This window comes from Felis catus, chromosome C1 (assembly GCF_018350175.1).
Source record: "Felis catus isolate Fca126 chromosome C1, F.catus_Fca126_mat1.0, whole genome shotgun sequence".
NCBI classification, from domain to species: Eukaryota; Metazoa; Chordata; class Mammalia; order Carnivora; family Felidae; genus Felis; species Felis catus.
In genome coordinates, this window is record NC_058375.1 from 198,821,795 (window position 1) to 198,841,276 (window position 19,482).

The 19,482-nt window shown below is 35.0% G+C and overlaps 1 protein-coding gene and 1 non-coding gene across 5 annotated transcripts in view; both read left to right on the forward strand.

Moving 5' to 3' along the window:
* Positions 1-19,482, forward strand: part of SPAG16 (sperm associated antigen 16) — a 997,079-nt gene that overhangs the window by 866,898 nt on the left and 110,699 nt on the right. The window lies entirely within an intron of this gene.
* Positions 81-184, forward strand: LOC111562178. The gene has a single exon (XR_002745222.1). It is a non-coding gene; the product is annotated as a small nucleolar RNA U13 (small nucleolar RNA).

Consider the following 19,482-nt stretch of genomic DNA (forward strand, 5'->3'; position numbering starts at 1 on the left):
TTTGTAGACTTAAGCCTGACATATCAATAATCACATTAAACACAAATGGTCTCAATACAATTAAAAATCAGTGATTATAGATCCTTTTGTAGTTCATAAGCATGAAGATTGGGTGTTCATGCTGTTGTGTGATATGTGGCACCCTTATATCTTGTTACGATGTCAGCACATTACCCATCTGACGTGAAAAAAAAAAAAATCAGTGATTATAAGATTGAATTTAAAAAAGGCCGAAACTAGAGGCGCCTGGGTGGTGGCCCAATCAGTTGAGCGTCTGACTTCAGCTCAGGTCATGATCCCACGGTCTGTGAGTTTGAGCCCCGTGTCAGGCGCTGTGCTGACAGCTCAGAGCCTGGAGCCTGCTTCGGATTCTGTGTGTGTGTGTGTGTATGTGTGTCTCTCTCTCAGCCCCTCCCCCACTCATGCTCTCACTCTCTCTTTCTCTGTCAAAAATAAACATTAAAAAAATAAAAGAAAAAAAATAAAAAATAAAAAGGACAAAACTATATTCTATATATAAGAAAACTTAGAGATGCAAATCATTAAAAGTAAATAGTTGGAAAAGGATAAACCATGCTAACACTAATGAAAAGAATGCTGGTAACATTAATGTCAGACAAAGTAGCTCTCAAAATATAGCATCATGTCATTTTATAATAATGTTAACAAATAAAGACTGTTAGTAAGTAATTTTTAAAAAACATTATAATCCTAAATGTTTTTAAACTGAATCATATAGCTTCAAAATACATGGTGCAAAAGCTGATAAATATAAATCCACAATTATATTTGGAAAGATAAATATGCTTTTCTGAATAACTAACAGAACCAGAATTGCCAGATAGAAACACAATAAAGACATAGGAGACCTGAACGGTATCAACCCACTTGACCCAACTGATCTTTACAGAATACTCAAACTCTAAACAGCATAATCCATATTCATTTCAAGTGTAGACGAAGCATGTACTAAGATAGATCACATCTTGGGCAACAAAAATAAGTTTCAATGATTATATTTATTCTATTTTAATTTACCTTATTTTATTTGAAAGAGAGTGTGTGTGTGTGTGTGCATGAGCAGAGGAGGGGCAGAGAGAAAGGGAGAGAGAATCCCAAGAAGGCCCCACACCCAGCACGGAGCCTAAAGTAGGACTCCATCTCATCACCACGAGTTCATGACCTGAGATGAAATCTATAGTCAGATGCTCAACCAGCGGAGCCACCCTGGCTCTCCAAATCTCAATGATTTTTAAATGATTCAAGTCATACAAAGTATTTCACTGACTGAAATGGAATTAAATTATAACTCATTCAGTTCCCAAATATTTGGAAGGCAAATAATCCATGGTTCAAGGAATCCAAAAGGGAAATAATAAAGTTCTTTGAAATGAATGACAGTGAAAAACAAACATATCAAAAGCTATTGGATGCCACTAAAGCAGACTTTGAGAGGAATTTATAGCACAAAATGATATTACAAAAGACAAAAATGGCTCAAATTAACAACCCCAACTTTCACTTTAAGAATCCAGAAGACATGAGAATTAAACTTAAAATGAATAGAAGAAAGGATATAAGGCTAGGTGGAGTTAAGGTGATGGAATAGTAGGACTTTATGTTTGCCTCGTCATTTGAATACAGCTAGATAATTATCAAATCATTCTGAACAAGCAGGAAATCTGAGGACTGAGAGGACAAATTGCACAACTAGAGGGAGAAAAGGGGCCACATCATGGAATGTAGGAGGTACAGAGACATGACTTGGGGGAGGAAATAATCATAGGTGCTATGGAGAGGAGGGAGCCCTGATCACAGAAAGGAGAGAGAGGGGAGAGAGGGAAAGCAGCATGCAGGAGATTGCACAAGAAGAACACTTTGCCAAAACCATTGACTGGAAAACAAGACGGGATGGTTATTGAATTTTTACAAGCTGCAGAGCTGGAAGTTTGAAGTTTTTGAAGTTAGCACCATTGCCAGGGTCAAGCCTGGCAGGTTCATTGGTGCTCCCATGGAGGAGGGCAGAGGCCCGGGAGAGGATAGCATACTCTGAGGATTCCCTGAGTCGCACTAGGAGAGAAGTTCCCCTTCTTGGACTGCATTTGGGAGAGGTGACATTGCCTCTTGGGGACAAAAGAGTCAGCAGGCCCCAGTGAGCTCCCACATTCCTAAACATAGAAGTAGAGACACCTGCTGAGGACAGATAACCTGGACACCAGCTTTTTGCTATGCTTTACCATAAAATCCAAGCCCTGTGCAGTTGTGTAACTGCTTTTCTTGGACAAACAGGCACCAGACACAGTGTGGCAAGACCCTCCATAGAGGATAAGTGTGGGTCCCCATCATGCCAGGTCCCTGAAATTTGGTTTTGAAACCCAGCCATGTACCTGAGATAAAACAAAGGATTACTGAACTGCCAGGAGGAGAGACAGCTTGGACACTGATAGGGTGAGAACAGAGATCTGATGTAAACCTGGGACACAAGAAGAGAGGTTATTCACTCTTCTATGAGTGCTTCCTGAATAATGGCAGGCATGAACTCCTATCTCTGGGGACCAGAGCAGGCCATCACAATATTTCACCCCTCCCATCAGCAAGGACACACTTAAGTGATCCACATAGCACACACAGTGTAGGTTTGAGCCTCTTACACCAAGCCCCACCCCCATGCACTCTGCAGGTGCCTTTTTTATTTGGGATGTGTGATTGGAGCCAGACAAGAGCAGGCACCTCCCCCAAAAACCAGTACAAACCCTTGCATACACCAGGTCTGCTGATCATAGAATGCTCTAGTGGAAATAGGACCAGGCACAGGCTTTCCTAACACACAAAGACAGAGACCTGGATAAAATGCCAAGACAGAGGAATTAAAGAACAAGAAGAGGTTACAGCCAGGGAGCAAATCAAAACAGATATAAGTAATATGTCTGAGCCAGAATTTAAAACAACAATTATAAGGATACTAGCTGGGCTTGTGAAAGGCATAGAAGATGCCAGGAAGTCCCTCACCATAGAGACAAAGGACCTAAAAACTAGTCAGCTCAAAATAAAAAAAAATACTTTAACCAAGATGCAAAAACAACTGAATGTAATGACTACATGGATGGGAGAAGCAGAATGAATAAGTGATATAGAAGATAAAATTATGGAAAATAATGAAGTTAAAAAGAAGAGGGAAAGAAAAATATTGGATGACTAATGTAGACTTAGGGAACTCAGCAACTCCATAAAGCATAATAACATTTGTATCATAGGAATCCCAGAGGAAAAAGAGAAGGAAAAGGGGGCAGACGGTTTGTTTGAATAAATTAAAGCTGAAAATTTTCCTAATCTGGGAAGGAAACAGATATCCAAATCTAGGAGGCACAAAGAACTCCCCTCAAAATTGAGAAACAAAAGTTGGCCTACATCAAAACATATCATTGCAAAATACAGAGATAATGAAAAAATCCTAAAGAAGCAAAGGAAAGAATCTCTAAACTGCAAGGGAAGACAAATCACATTACAGAACATTCTCCACAGAAACCTGGCAGGCCAGAAGGGAGTGGCATGATTATTCAATGTGCTAAGTGGGAAAAATATACAGCCAAAAATACTTTATCCAACAAGGTTGTCATTCAGAATAGAAGGAGAGATAAAGAGTTTCCTAGACAAACAAAAAGTAGAGTTTGTGACACCTAAACCAGCCCTGTATGAATATTAAAGGAGATTATTTGAGTGGGAAAGAAAAACCAAAAGCAACAAAGACAAGTAAGGAACAGAGAAAATCTCCAGAAGCACTGACTTTTTATAGGTAATACAATGGGACTAAATTCATATCTGTCAATAATAACTCTGAATGTGAATGGACTAAATTCTCCAATTAAATGACATAGGACATCAGAATGGATAAAAAAAAATACCCATCTATATGCTGCCTAGAAGAGACTCATTTTAGACCTAGAGACACCTGAAGATTGAAAGTGAGGTGATGGAGAACCATCTATCATGCTATAGACATCAAAAGAAAGCTGGAGTAGCCATACTTATATCAGACAAACTAGATTTTAAACCAAAGACTTTAACAAGAGATAAAAAAGGGTACTATATCATAATAAAGGGATCTATCCAACAAGAAGATCTAACAATTTTAAATATTTATGCCCTAACTTGGAAATACCCAAATATATAAATCAAGTAATAACAAACATAAAGAAACTCATTGATAACAATATAATACTAGTCGGAGACCTTGACACCTCATTTACAACAATGGACAGATCATCTAAGCAGAAAACCAAAAGGTAACAATGGTTTTGAATGACACACTGGATCAGATTACCTAACAGATATATTCAGAATGTTTCATCCTAAAGCAGCAGAATACACATTCTTTTTGAGTGCACATGGGGCATTCTCCAAAATAGATCAGGTACTGGATCACACATGAGGCCTCAACAAATACAAAAAGATTGAGATCATACCATGTATATTTTCAACAATTCTGTGAAACTTGAAGTCAACTGCAAGAAAAATTTTGAAAAGACCAAAAATACATGGAGGTCAAAGAGCATTCTACTAAAGAATGAATGGGTTAACCAGGAAAATAAAGAAGAAATAAAAAAAATATATGGAAGAAAATGAAAATTAAAACACTACAGTCCAGAACCTTTGGGGTGCAGCAAGGAGGATATATATAGCAATACAGTCTTACCTCAAGAAGCAAGAAAGCTCTCAAATACACAACCTAACTTATACTTAAAGGAGCTAGAAAACGAACAGCAAATAAAGCCTAAACCTAGGAGAAGACGGGAAATAATAAAAATTAGAGCAGAAATAAATGACATAGAAACAAACAAACAAAACCCAGTAAGGCAGATCAATGAAACTAAGAGCTGGTTCTCTTAAAGAATTAATAAAATTGATGATCCCCTAGTCAGAGAAAGGACCCAAATAAAAAACATCATGAATGAAAGAGGAGAGATCACAACCCACACCACAGAAATACAATCTTGAGAGAATATTATGAAAATTATATGGCAACAAATTGGGTAATCTGGAATAAATGGATAAATTCCTAGAAACATACAAACTACCAAAACTGAAACAGGAAGAAATAGAAAATCTGAACAGACCCATAACCAACAAGAAATTGAATCAATAATCAAAATTCTCCCAACAGATAAAAATCCAGGGCCAGATGGCTTCCCAGGGGAATTCTACCAGACATTTAAAGAAGAGTTAATATCTATGCTTTGCAAACTGTTCCAAAAATATACAAATGGAAGGTAAACTTCCAAACTTATTCTATGAGTCTAGCATTACCTTGATTCCAAAACCAGACAAAGAACCCAGTAAAAAGGAGATTTACAAGTCAATACCCCTGATGAACATAGATGCAAAAATTCTCAATAAGATACTAGCAAATTAAATCCAACAGTACATTAAAAGAATCACTCACCATGATCAATTAGGATTTATTCCTGGGCTGATGAGGTGGTTCAATATTCTCAAATCAATCAATGTGATATGTTACATTAATAAAAGAAAGGATAAGAGCCATATGATTCCTCAATAGATGCAGAAAACACATGTGACAAAACACTGCATCCATTTGTTGTTGAGGGATAAATACCTTCAACAAAGTAGGGATAGAGTAACTATACCTCAACATCACAAAGTCCATATACAAAAGACCCACAGCTAATATCATCTTGAACGAGGAAAAACTGAGAGCGTTTCCACTACAGTGAGGAACAAGACAGGGATGTCCACTCTCACTATTGCTATTTAACATGGTACTGGACGTCCTAGCCTCAAAAATCAGACAAAGAAATAAAAAGCATCCAAATCAGGAAGGAAGAAGTTAAACTTTCACTATTTGCAGATAACATGATACTCTGTATAAAATCCAAAAGACTCCACCAAAAAATTGCTAGAACTGATACATAAATTCAGTAAAGTTGCAGGCTATAAAATCAATGTACAGAAATCCATTGCCTGTCTATACACCAATAATAAAAGAGCAGAAAGAGAAATCAAGGAACCGATCCTATTTACAACTGTACCAAAAACCATAAGATACCCAGGAATAAACCTAACCAGGAGAAAAAAGAACTATAGAATACTTATAAAAGAAATTGAAGGTGTCACAAAGAAATGGAAGAAACATTCCATGCTCATGGATTGGAAAAATATTGTTAAAATATGTATACTACCCAAAGCAATCTATACATTTAATGTAATCTCTATCAAAATACCACCAGCATTTTTAAGAGCTATAGAAAATAATTCTAAATTTTTATGGTACCACAAAAGACCCCAAATAGCCAAAGCAATACTGAAACACCAAACCAAAGCTGGAGGCATCACAATTCTGGAGCCCAAGCTATCTTACAAAGCTGTAGTCATCAAGACAGTATCAGACTGGCACAAAAACACACACATCAATCAATGAAGCAGAATAGAAAATGCAGACATGTATCCACAATTATATGGTAAACTAATCTTTAACAAAGCAGGAAAGAATATCCAATAGAAAAAAAGACAGTCTCTTCAATAAGTGGTAGTGGGAAAACTGTACAGCAACATGCAAAAGAATGAAACTGGACCACTTTCTTAGACCATACACAAATGAATACCAGTGGGTTTTGTTTCTAATTTTTTATTCTGTTAATTTAATATTCCATGAAGTTAATGTATTTTACAAAATGTTCATGTTTAGACATTATGTTGTTCATTTCTTCTAAATGCAGAGGAGCTTTTATATTGTAATTGTGTGGTTTCCAAGTTGCCCTGGCTACTTATCTAACAGGAAGTGGTTTACCAGATATATTCTTCATTTTGACTAAGGACTTAAAGAGAGATAATTGTTTAATTCTCATATTTATTTTTTCTACAAACTTAGTTTCAACATTTTAGAGCTGAAAAGGATCACAGAACTCTTGTAGGCTATCACCTCATGATATGAAGGCCAAATGTGAATCCAATTTAAATGCCTAGGTTAAAATCTAAAGAATAATTAGTGGCAGAGTTGGAACCAAAATTCAAGTCTCATAATATCTACTCCAAAATTCTACATGAGACATAATGCAGGCCACTTCAACTTGATATATTATATATGGTGGCATAATGGATTTTGTAAGTAGATTGAAAAAAGTCTGCATGGACTGACAGATTATTTGAGAGGAGACAAAAAGGATCACAGCAGGTTCTGATGAAATAATGATAGGAGTTATTATCTACATCAGATACTGACTCAGTAACTCAGTACGAGATATATAGACAACAGCAACCAATATTCTAAAATATTTGTGGTATGGAAAAAAATATACAGTTTAGAAAAAGCACAAAAATATATGCTGGGTGATTATTAATTATTATTAATGATTCCAGTGATTGCCAGTCTTCTGTCAGTAAATTGATTTTACTCTGGTTTCCTAACTGGATAATTTGTTTGTCTTACCTACATAAGTTATTTTGTTGCATTATTATCATAATTATATGTATGAATCATTTTTCTTGAAGGTGTAAGGACTCTTTTGTTCTTGTTAATTTATGGCTTAATAATAATAGCAACAACAAAAAATAGCAAACACTTATAGGGTGATAAATATATGCCTGCCACAAATTAGCACTCTATAACAACTTATATATTTTCACTCCTTTAAAATACATCAGCCACTTCTAAATACATTACATATTTTAGCTCCTTTAATTGTCACAAAAACTTTTAAGTTTGGTGCTTTTACTATCTCCATTTTACAGATGAGTAAACCAAGGAAAATACACTAAGTTGTGGAGCAGGATAAACTCTGAGATAATGTTCTTAACCACTTTTAAAACATGTAAAATTAGCCTTTTTAAAAAAAAATGTTTGACACTTTAGCTAAAATTGAGAGGAAAGGTTACATTCCAAACTAATAGTTTCTGCTGATATTGGCAGGATTTTTGCTGCTCCAGTAGTTTCTGTTTAATGAGCAAATTGCTTTAAGTACTCATATACCACTGTGGCACTAAGAATAAAGATATTTAGTCAATTTCTCTCTCATTTGTGATAATTCCAATGCTGCCTATTTGTACAATAGCACTCTGAATTTAATTTAAAAAAATATGACATTAAGAAATTAATATTATAAACAAAAAACTAATGCAAAAAAGAAAGCGATAAAATCTATAATTTATTAAATAAAACACATTAGAATCATTCATTACAATGTTGTTATGAAAACAATGATTAATACTCAAAATGTATTTTATTGATTTGAGCTCATCAGTAAGGAGACCTACAGACATGTAGCAATAAACACCATACATATATACATAGGGATATTAATGAATGTCCATAGCTTCATATAGCAACCTCCTTTCTTCAGGGGTTATATCTGGTAGTGGATGTCCCCTGAAAGAGTCTGCTCCATGCATCAGAACACCAAAGGCTTTCCATGTCACTAATAAGGCCTCATTATTTTATGTCATATTGCTTTTTTCTTCTCCCCTTTGTTTTGATGAATTTTATCAGTCCTCCAAAATCCAGTTTAATTAACTTATCTCTGAAGTTTGCCTTTAATTTGATTCCTTTTTCCTGTGACTTTTCCACAGCACTGAAGTCTGTACACCACATCTAGCACTCAGTTATATGGTCTGGGATGTTAAGTATTGATTCTAATTACCAGACTGTGTACGTATTAAATAATACACACCTTGAGGATGGGGTCTCTGTTTTATGTTTCTTTAACTCCCCAGCACTTAGCACACAGCCACAGACTCTTAGGAGCACTCTGATCCTTTTGCTTTTGTCTACTTTAAAAAAAAAAAAAAGAGCATTTTGCATTTTAATGTACAATAGTGACTTTAGCAGGCTCCTGAACTCACTTCCTTCCAGACACACCAAAGCTACAGCTGCACACACAGCAATTCCCTCTGAAAAAATCCAAAACCTAGCTGAGTAATTCCTATACATTAAGCTAATGACCAAATAACCACATGGAAGCAGGTAAGAAAGACTGAAATGCATTCTTACCATAAACCATACCCCCTAGCACAGCAACATAAAATCAAAAAGGAACTCACAGCTCCCAGCTTCTCCGATATCTGAAAGGTTTGGACCCCACATCTAGCACCCCAACTTTTAAGACTTTCACCTGAGGGATGGGCAACAAAAACACTCAACTCTGAAAGCCAACAAGGCTTATGTCCATGAAACCCATAAGACTGTAACATTAGTCTTACCAGGACATGCTGTGGCCATCTCTACAGGGCTCAGCACAGAGGAAGAGGAAAGAAATGCCTGTGTCCCAGATTTTCTCCCAAAGAGGCCTATTTGCATATTTAAAAACTGAGAATGCCATCTCCATATTCTCCCTCTGGCACTACAGGTCACCCTGTCTCCCTGGAAGGAGCTTGTAAACATGTGTAGCTAGACTTACCAAGAAAAAAAAGAGACAGGACTCAAATAAATAAAATTAGAAATAGGAGATATTACAGCTGATATCATGCAAATACAAAAGATCATAAGAATCTACTATGAAGGGGTGTGTGTGGGTGCCTCAGCCACTGGAGCATCCAACTCTTGATTGCAGCTCAGGTCATGATCTCATGGTTTGTGTATTTGAGCCCCAAGTCAGGCTCCATGCTAAAACCATGGAGCCTGCTTGTGATGCTCTCTCTCTCCCTCTGTCCCTCCCACTGTCTCTCTCTCTCTCATTCCCTCAAAATAAATAAAATGTAAAATAAGATGTTTACAAGCAAAACAAAACAAGAAAAGAATCTATTATGAATAATTGTATACCAACAAATTGGACAACCTAGAGGAAATGGATAAATTCCTGAAAAAAACAGCCTAACAAGACTGAATTATGAAGGCAGAGTATGATAAACCTACAGCTGACATCATGTGTAATGGTTGAAAGCTGAAAGCTTTTTCTCTAAGATCAGGAACAAAACAAGGGTGCCCACCCTCACCACTTCATTTAACATAGTATTGAAGGTCCTAGCCAGAGAAATTAGGTAAGACGAAGAAATAAAAGACATCCATATTGGAAAAAAGGGGAGTAAAACTATCTCTCTTTATATATGGCATGATATTACATGTAGAAAACCCCAATGTCTTCACCAAAAAAGTGTTAGAAGTAATAAACGAATTCAGTAAAGTTGCAAGATACAAAATCAATGTACAAAAATAAGTTGCATTTATACACACTTACAATGAGCTATTAGAGAAATTAAGAAAATAATCCCATTTATAATTGCATAAAAAAGAATTAAATACTAGCAATAAATTTAACCAAAGAGGTGAAAGATCTATTTTCTGAAACCTGTTAGATGTTGATGAAAGAAATTGAAGAAGACACAAATAAATGGAAAGATAATTTATACTCTTGGACCAGAAGAGTTAATGTTGTTAAATACTACTACAAACAGCCTGCAGTTTCAATTCAATCTCTATCAAAATTTTAATGACATTTTCCACAGAAAAGGGAAAATAATCCTAAAATTAGTATGGAACAACAAAAGACCCCAAATAACCAAAGCAATCTTGAAAAAAGAGTGGTACAAACTTTCAGCTTAAGATGAATAAGGTCTGAGGATCTAATGTAAAACATAGCAGCTACAGTTGATAATACTATATTATATAGTGGAAATATGCTGGAAAAGTAGAACTTAAATGTTTTCACCTAAATAAATAAATAAATAAATAAGGTAGGTAGGTAGGTAGGTGATAGATGTGTTGATTAACTAGATGGAGAAATCCTTTCACAGTGTATAGGTATATCAAATCACTACAATATACACTTTAAATATCTTAAATTTTATTTTTCAATTATACCTCAATAAAGCTGAATTTTTTTTTAAAGTCCATATTCCTTTGGAAGTGGGCGTAGTACTAATTAACATAAAGGAAGAGTGAGCGAAGAGTTTTCTTCCCCAAAGGGCTCTGGATCATGCTCTGTTGAGGTCTGTAGAAGCAGAAATTTTTAAATCCAGCCAAATATTTACTAGGTTGAATGTGACTGATGCCTTCATTGGATAAGAAAGTCTGTTGGTACCTCTAATCTAGTCCAAATTCATTACCAAATAATTCTTTATCAAAGAATATCCAGTGATCTCAAAATGTTTATGCTAGTGCTTATTTATTTCTCCAAAATCCACATAACACCTCAAATAATACTATAAAAGGACTAAATAGAGTGTTTTTTTTAAATAATAGTGGTGACTTGTTCTAATGTTCCTTGGCTGAATGCTTTAGAACATTAAAAATGATTGATGCACCTGTGAAAGTATTAGTGCTCCCCATAATAGGCTAATGGTAGATCACCTTATTGAATGCCATCTCCCTTGTCTCTTAAGTTGAGTTATAACTGCCTTGAAAGATTGTATTTTCTAATTATTTTAGAGTTACTGAATTAGCTATGAATTAAGCTAGAAAGATGAACTTAGTGATTAATAAATAAAGCCCTTTGCAAAGCATGTTTTTAGTCACATATTAATTTTGATACAAGATTTCCCAAATCCCACTATTACACCCACAAAAACAAAATCTTAGTTTTTCATGTCTTTCCTCCTTACATATTTAGCAATTCCAGCACATTGCATGGTCTGCTGTTACCTTCTAAACCACTTCATATTGTGGTATTCATTGAAATGTTGACTTTGAATGATTATTGAGCTCCATCCGTATACGCGCTGAAAGTATCTGAAAGTAAAAATAACTCTACTCTTCACATTCTGTTTCTTTTATCTTTTCTCTATTATAAGAACTTATCAGTGATTTCTTTCTGTATCCCATTATAGGAATGGCATCATGAAATAAAATATATGCTGACAGTTCACAGATTTATTATTGTATTTCATATATTCACATTTTAAAGAGTGATGTTTCTCAGTTAAATGAATCCAAAAAGATTAAATCTTTTTAAAAGGAATCAATTCTCTCAGAGTGGTATTTTTTGCCAGCATGTTTTGATCAGACTATAATTGGGTATGGGCTTACCGAGACTGCAGTACTTTTCATCAATTCATCTACTTGAGGTAGAATTATTTTTAATCCTAATATATTAGAATATTGATTTTCTGTCTAATCATTACAATCGAATGCATTCATATTAGTGCATCTCAATGAAAGCACCAACACCAATAGAAAATTACATTTTGAAAGTAGATTTGAGTCACGTACTTGAAAAATCAGTGTGTGTAGAAATTAAAAAGTCCAATTTTCATAGATATTAGCTTAAATTGTTTCCAGTGAAATGTCAACTAAACTTCTGGAAGAACCTAGCTCTAGGACAAGTTGTGATCACCTGTCTCCTTGATCTCAAAATTTGCTACTGCTCACTTGTCATCTATCAACAGTGACTATGGCTGATACCCAATCTGAGTCAACAGCAAATCGTGGACATAGTCACAGGAACTCCACTGAAATCCTAATGTTTGGCTATATATAGTCCACCCTTATATGGCTGTAAACAGCCTGCTTTATACCTGCATATACATCTCCCTTTCCTAAAGGGAGTTTGTCAAATGAAACATAGTAATGCTGATGTCTAATCTTACTGTCTTTCCCAAGGTGCTCGTCTGATGCCAAACTACAAATCTAGCTAGATCTTGAGTATGTAACCAACATTAATGACTGTTCTAATACAGATTTAGTTTTATTATCTCACAGGAAGGAGAATGCTTGGTGTATTGCAGACTAATGCTTGTGCCCATATTCCTCTGTGAGTTCTAGATCTGTAGTCATGGTCTCAGTGCTCTCTATACAGGGTTTAGTGAAATCAGGCTAATTGACTTGTGAGGTTAAGGATAAAAAGATGGCATCCAGATCTAGCATTAAGAGGTAGTTCATGTCCATGCTAGATAGTGCTCTGGTCTACCACTTCACTGCATTTATGAGATCAGAATCTCTGTTTTCATCATCACTTTCTGCCGAGTCATGCAGTTGGCATCCAAGAAGAGAAAGTAGGCAGGACATTTTATGACTGGTGAATCTGTGTGATAACTACTTAATCAATGCATGCTCTATTATACAACCATTTTTTTGTTCATATCCATACCATGAGGAATATGTTTTTTTTTAATTCTAAACTTATTTCATTCTCTAATGAAATACCCTTTTCCAACTAGCATTTCTTAAGTATATATATTTTTGCATCTTACCCACAATAAGCAATCCCTAAGGGATTCTGAATACCCTCCTTCTCCAAGCTCCCCTTAATTGGAAAAGAAAGTATGTAATATCAGACCAGGGTAACCAATCTTGAATACATTCTCAAACCATTTCCTTAGCCATCTTCAGATTTACTGGTTTCCCTTTAATTAATAGGTTCAGATGTGATTTTCTCCAAGAAATAATGACATCTTGAAATACACAACTCTACTTCTCAGTCTACATAGTGTACTTATAGATAGTGTGAAAACTGCGCTCACATACCTCTTCTTTTTTTCTTAATTAAAAAGAATGAAACAGAAATTATCACAAGAAAGATTAATACCAATGGTGTACATTTAAAAATTAAGAATTGTAAACTTTCAAGAATAAAAGTATTTCCATACTAATAAGTTAAATTATTCAAAGAAATTAAGAATTGTAAACTTTCAAGAATAAAAGTATTTCCATACTAATAAGTTAAATTATTCAAAGAAAAAAATATTTTGCATGGGTTTTAGTATGTGAATCATTTCCTTTATGATGAAAATGATCATGTTTAATGATGTGAATCATATCTTTTAACAGTTATGATAAATCTCCCAAATCCGAACTGAAAATTGTGTGTCAGAGGCTTCCAAGTTAAAAACAAAAGAAATGCCCTCCCTGGGTACGTTACTGATTTTTAGAAATGTATTCTGCCTCGATTTATGCATTTGAATACCACTTGCTAAATTCACCTGCTGCACTAATGTGTACTTTGGTTTCATGCAGAGATAAAGATAACTCATTATATCCTTTTAATAACTTGAATCCAAATGGCTATGGAGAAAATAATTTTCATCCTGGGTAAGTTTAGTTGTATCCTTAAGGTGTACTTGGGCCTGCCTTTGAGTCTTTAGCGTAGGTTTCTGCATTTCATATTTGTTTAGGGTAGGACTAGGACATTTCCAGTTAGGTTAATCCTCTTATAAGTCTCAATTCTCATGGACAGAAATCTATATATTGGCCTCCCTCCATATGTCCTAGCCTAGTGAGCTGCATTGATTTGATTTCTAGAAATTTGATCATCCACACTAATGATCTTTTATCACCTTATGTATGGAGAGCCCAAGACATTGGGTTATTATTTGACTTGAACAGCAATCTATCCTTACAATAAAAGTGATTTATACTTATTTTTCAGAAGTATCATTCAGTTATTCTAACCAAAAGGTTTTCTTCAGTGGAATATAATTAGGACCCTATTTCTGTACGGTCTTTGCATTTCTTGCTTTCAGGCAAATTACCTCATTTCGTTTCTGTTGGGACAGATCCTGCTGACAAAGCATTCAAGTCAGGGCTAATCACTGTCAAAGTGAAGTGGAAAATGGAAGCAACCTTTTTTTTTCTTTTTTTCCAAAAAAAAATCACTTAGTATAAAAAAACCATGATTACAGAAAATAAACAAATAAAACTACCTATAAATATCTTATTACATAATTTTAAATGACTAAACTGTTGTTAAAATGTTTTTAACTAAACAAAATATATTTTAAAAAAAGATAAGTCAAACCAAATATTTACTTTAAGTAAATTGAATCTATCACATGTCTACATTAGTGTCATCCTCAAGAAAATGAATCACCACTAATATTTGTGAATGGTGCAATATACACTTGCTATACAAACTAAGAGTAGTATGTGCATTCCTGAAAAAAGAAAAAAACTTTGTGAATTTTAAATCACTTGTTATGTAATTTTAAGGGCTTCTTTCTCCTAGATCTTTCTCTTATCATCTGTCAAAGGATTCCCAGAATTCAATTACACTTTATTTATTTGGATATATTTGGGAAAACTTCTCTAAAATGTCATTTTATTTTTAGTAAAATTGAGAAATGTTAAGCCAAACTTAACCTTGTTGAAAAGCTTAAATAAGGCAGGTCACAGCTTTGGTGTGTAAAAGTTCCATAAATATTAGCTATTTTCAAAAGTTTTTCATTATTCCTGATGATTATCCCTAGCATTCACTAGTTTAAAAGGTCTCCAAATTAAATAATTTTTCTTTTTTCTTGTTTCACGTGATTTTTTTTCCAATTCCTCTATCCATGATTCTTTTCTAAGAACTTTTTTTTATTTCCAAAATAAAATTCCTGAAATGAGCAGTCAAATGTGAATTCCATACTGGGCTAATGACCAAGAAATGGCAACATATCATTTAATGTGGTTTTTTTTTAATGTTTATTTATTTACTTTGGGAGGGAGAGAGAAAGAACAGGAGCAGGAGTTTGAGAGGGGCAGAGAGAGAGGCAGAGAGAGAGAGAATCCCAAGCAGGCTCCACACTGTCAGCACACAGACCTCGATGTTGAAAACCATGAGATAAGGACCTGAGCTGAAACCAAGATTGGGACGCCCAACTGACTGAGCCACCCAGACACCACCACCCCATTTAATTATTTTTTCTGTTGTTCTTGTTGTTTTTTAAAGAACTTCATGATATATGATTAAGGTTTGTTTCCGTTTTTTTCCCCAAATTTCTTTTTGCTTTTCTATATCATTAGGCAATGATCTCTGCCTTTATTAAGCTACCTATAACGATTTTTAAGTAAAGAGATTATTGTTAATTTAAATATATCTCTGTGCACTAACAATTTTAAATCTGTCTCATAATGACATTATTGATTTGTCTACTGGAGTTGTTATATTTTTATCTAGGCCTGATAACTTTTAATGTATTACAACTTTTCCTGTGGCTCAACATTACATGAGTAACATTCCACTTTATTATATAATAAATGGATAGATTGAATATTAGCAAATACTTGCTCAAGTAATTTTATTTTCTTTCTACAAATAAGTACGTTAACTATTTTGCCTTGGATTACATTTCCTTAATAATGCAATCAATACTATTCTATGAATAATATTTTTCACATATTTTAAATATTTTTTCTTCTTAAGTTCCATTTATGTTAATAGTTACATAATGTAAGAATTTATGGATGACCTTATTAATATTGAGTTATACTTATTCATTTGGGATTTCTAAAATTGTTTTGGGAAGTCTTAAGTTTATACTAAGTGTTGACTTATTTGTCTCCAAATTCTAAAATATGGCTAAAATCCTAAAGTTCAATTTTGAATTTTTAGTTTTAATACTTATTTAAGTCAGGTGCACAGACTCAAGACTAGAGAGTGTCTCTGGATTTTAATCTAACCTCTAACACTTACTAGTGAAACCTTGAGTAAAATACTTCATATCTTCTTGAATATCTTGTTGAATTTGGAAGGATGGCTGCTTTTAGGATAACTGCAAGTGGGAAGAAGAGAAATTCCATTGCAGTGGAATAGCAGAATGAAGACCTGAACAAGAAATGGTCAGGAGACCCAGAGAGATTTGACTGAGCCAGAGGAGGCACATGTTGGGATGAGCTAGAAAATGTTTGGAAATGATAGTTATGTTGGGTTGGGTTCACATTATGGAAGACCCGAAACATCCAGAAAACTAACAGTGGAGCAGAAGGGTATCATGAGAGCTGTTTCAATAGGAAACTCATGCATACAGAAAGAGGAATAAACAATGAATATCATTATAAAGCAAGAAAGTAGCTACTGTGTTATCCTGATGTATAGTGAAGAAGGTTGAACAGAATGTGATTTTAAAAAGAGGGAGGGGTGCCTGGGTGGCTCAGCTGGTTAAGCATCCAACTCTTCATTTTGGCTCAGGTCATGATCTCACAGTTCAGTTCCTGAGATGCAGCCCCGCCGGCTTCGCCCTGACAGCACAGAGCCTACTTGAGATTCTCTCTCCCCCTCCCCCTCTGTCACTCCCCGCCTCTCAAAATAAATAAATAAATAAACATTAAAAAAAAAGATGTAACACTGTGAGAGGACCCTAACGGAAAGTTGTGTGGATGGAGGCTCCAGAGCCCATCATCTCCCAGTCACAATTCCTCACTTCATCTATCTTTTCCCACTGTTTTTCAGTAGCAAGAAAGGAAGATTTAAAAGTGGAGTGAGGGGAGCATCAATACATGGGCAGGCAGCAGTGGGAGCAGTCAGGAGATAGGATAATGGTACTGCCATCTTGAGTAGCTTCTTTTGTGCAGACACCAAAGAATACAGCCCTATACCCCCTATCTTTCCACCTGTTAACAACATTTCTGAAAAACAAGCTTGCTGTTGAATTTGTGAATAGTTGTATTTATTATTAAACACATTAAGCTGATTTAGAGACTATTTTTCCTTTTGTTGGTTCAGTTGTCGCAACCTCAGTTTAGAAAATTAAAAAGGTTCTCCATTGCCCTCCAAATAGGAGTAAAAGCATGAGTGATTTCATCTTGAATAAGGCCATCTAGGAAGACAATGTGGTTATCTTGAGGTAAATATATATTTTTTTCTTCTTACCAAATCATGCATAAATATTTCTCTTATTGGTTTTGCCTGTTTAGACTTAAATATGGAAATGTACTTTTCAAGACTTTGTGGACTTCTGGCTTCTAACTGAATGATGATGATGAATGAAACAAGATTGGAAATGTTTTGTCATTTATCTTCACTAGCTTGTTTTTTCACAGAGCATTAATAACAAAGAGGTGATTGTACTGATTTTGTAGTCTTCTGTATAGCCAGCTTCTTTATTATACTAGCCTTGGTCACCTTGGTGACCATGTTCCCTTCTGACCTTTTTTTTTTTCTTTTAAGAAGATTTTCTTTCCAGCTTATGAATCCCAAGTGGCTTAATGAGTGCCTCTGTAGGTAGCCGATTGTGCACAGTTGCAATAAAGCAAAACAGTGCACTAGAAATGCAACACAGCAGTAATCCTATTAGCAAAGGCAGCCAGTGTCAGAGATAACATAAAAAGCAGTTTGACTGAGATGAGAGGGCATTCTGGCTCATCCATGGGCTGCTGAACAAAGGACTCTCTTAACCTCATCATCAGGTACCTGACTATGGATCCTAATTTTCATTTAGGGATGGAGTCCCTTGCTTATCATGCTACTATTCAATGACAAACTGTTATTATTGCCTGCTTTGCTACTAGCACTGTATTTGGGACTTTTTTTTTTTAACAAGGACCAGTAATGAAAGTTGAAGCCTGTCACTGTGAAGAAATCTCTCCTCCTCACCCCCACTTTTGTAGGCTCTGAAATTTGAATTAAAAAAATATTTAAGGAAATATTTCCTACATTAACTTATGTAACTCTAAACCCCAATTCTAGACCCTCAATCTTAAATAAATGAATAAAAACAGTTTTCTTTAATTGTTCAACTGGATATTTTGTCTCAAGATTATATTAGTGTTACATAATATAAATTCTCATAGCTGACTCTCATCCAATAACTTGAAAAGCAGCTGATATTCTGCCCACATCTTAACCATCCTTCTTGTTCTTACCTTCAAGCTTACGTCTGCTATATCTAGCATTTCACCAAATGGTCAGTAGGCCTGATTTTTCCAGACCTTGTACAGGAAGCACTGCAATCCAAACTAATTAATAAAAGAGCTCTCATTATCAGATTATTAACAGAACTTAATGAAATAAGCATGGATAGATAATGCAACAAAAAAGTAGAAAGTCTAGAAAGAACATCCCCTTGTTAGAAACACCCCAAGTTGTAGTTCCTGCTCCTGATTACTGGATGTAAATTGAAAGTATGTTCATACTGTAGAAAATTAGAGCCAGAACTCCATTAGAGATCTTCAAGTGTAGCCCTCTGACTTAGCTGTTGAGAAAACCACATCCAAGTACGGTCCATTTTCTGACCAGTGTCACACAGAGACTATTTCAACATAGGACAAGAATCCAAGTGTTCTGACTTCTACCCTAACGTTCTTTCCACTTCATTTTCCTGCCACAAAGTACAAGTCATTAACATTAACATAAAAAGTAATTTGAGCACATGCTTCATTGAAAACAGACTATGTTATAATATCAAAGATGTTCCAAGTCCAGAAACATAACCATTACAGCGTGAACTGAACAATGGGTCTCCCAAATGAAGTGAGCACAACTCTTGACTCATTCTCCTTTCTGAGAGATGCCTGTCAGTCACTTAAGACGGAAGATTTCCAAACCCATATTAGTACATTTCTAGAACAGTTTAGATGTTTAGACCCCAACTATCCCAGTGGTTACTTTTAAAAGTGATGTAAACAAGGGGTTTATTAATTCACAAAACAAATAGACCAGAGGTAGGGAAGTTACAGAGTCAGTTAATTCATCAGTTTCACAACGTCAAAATTCCCTTTCTCCCTCATTCCATTGACTTCGCTTTTCTAGTATCACTGTTTCCTGACATTGTGTGCAAGAGTGGGAAGAAAAAAAAAGTGGCAAATCTCTGCCTAGATATCATTTTCAGAGTTGAGGAAAACGT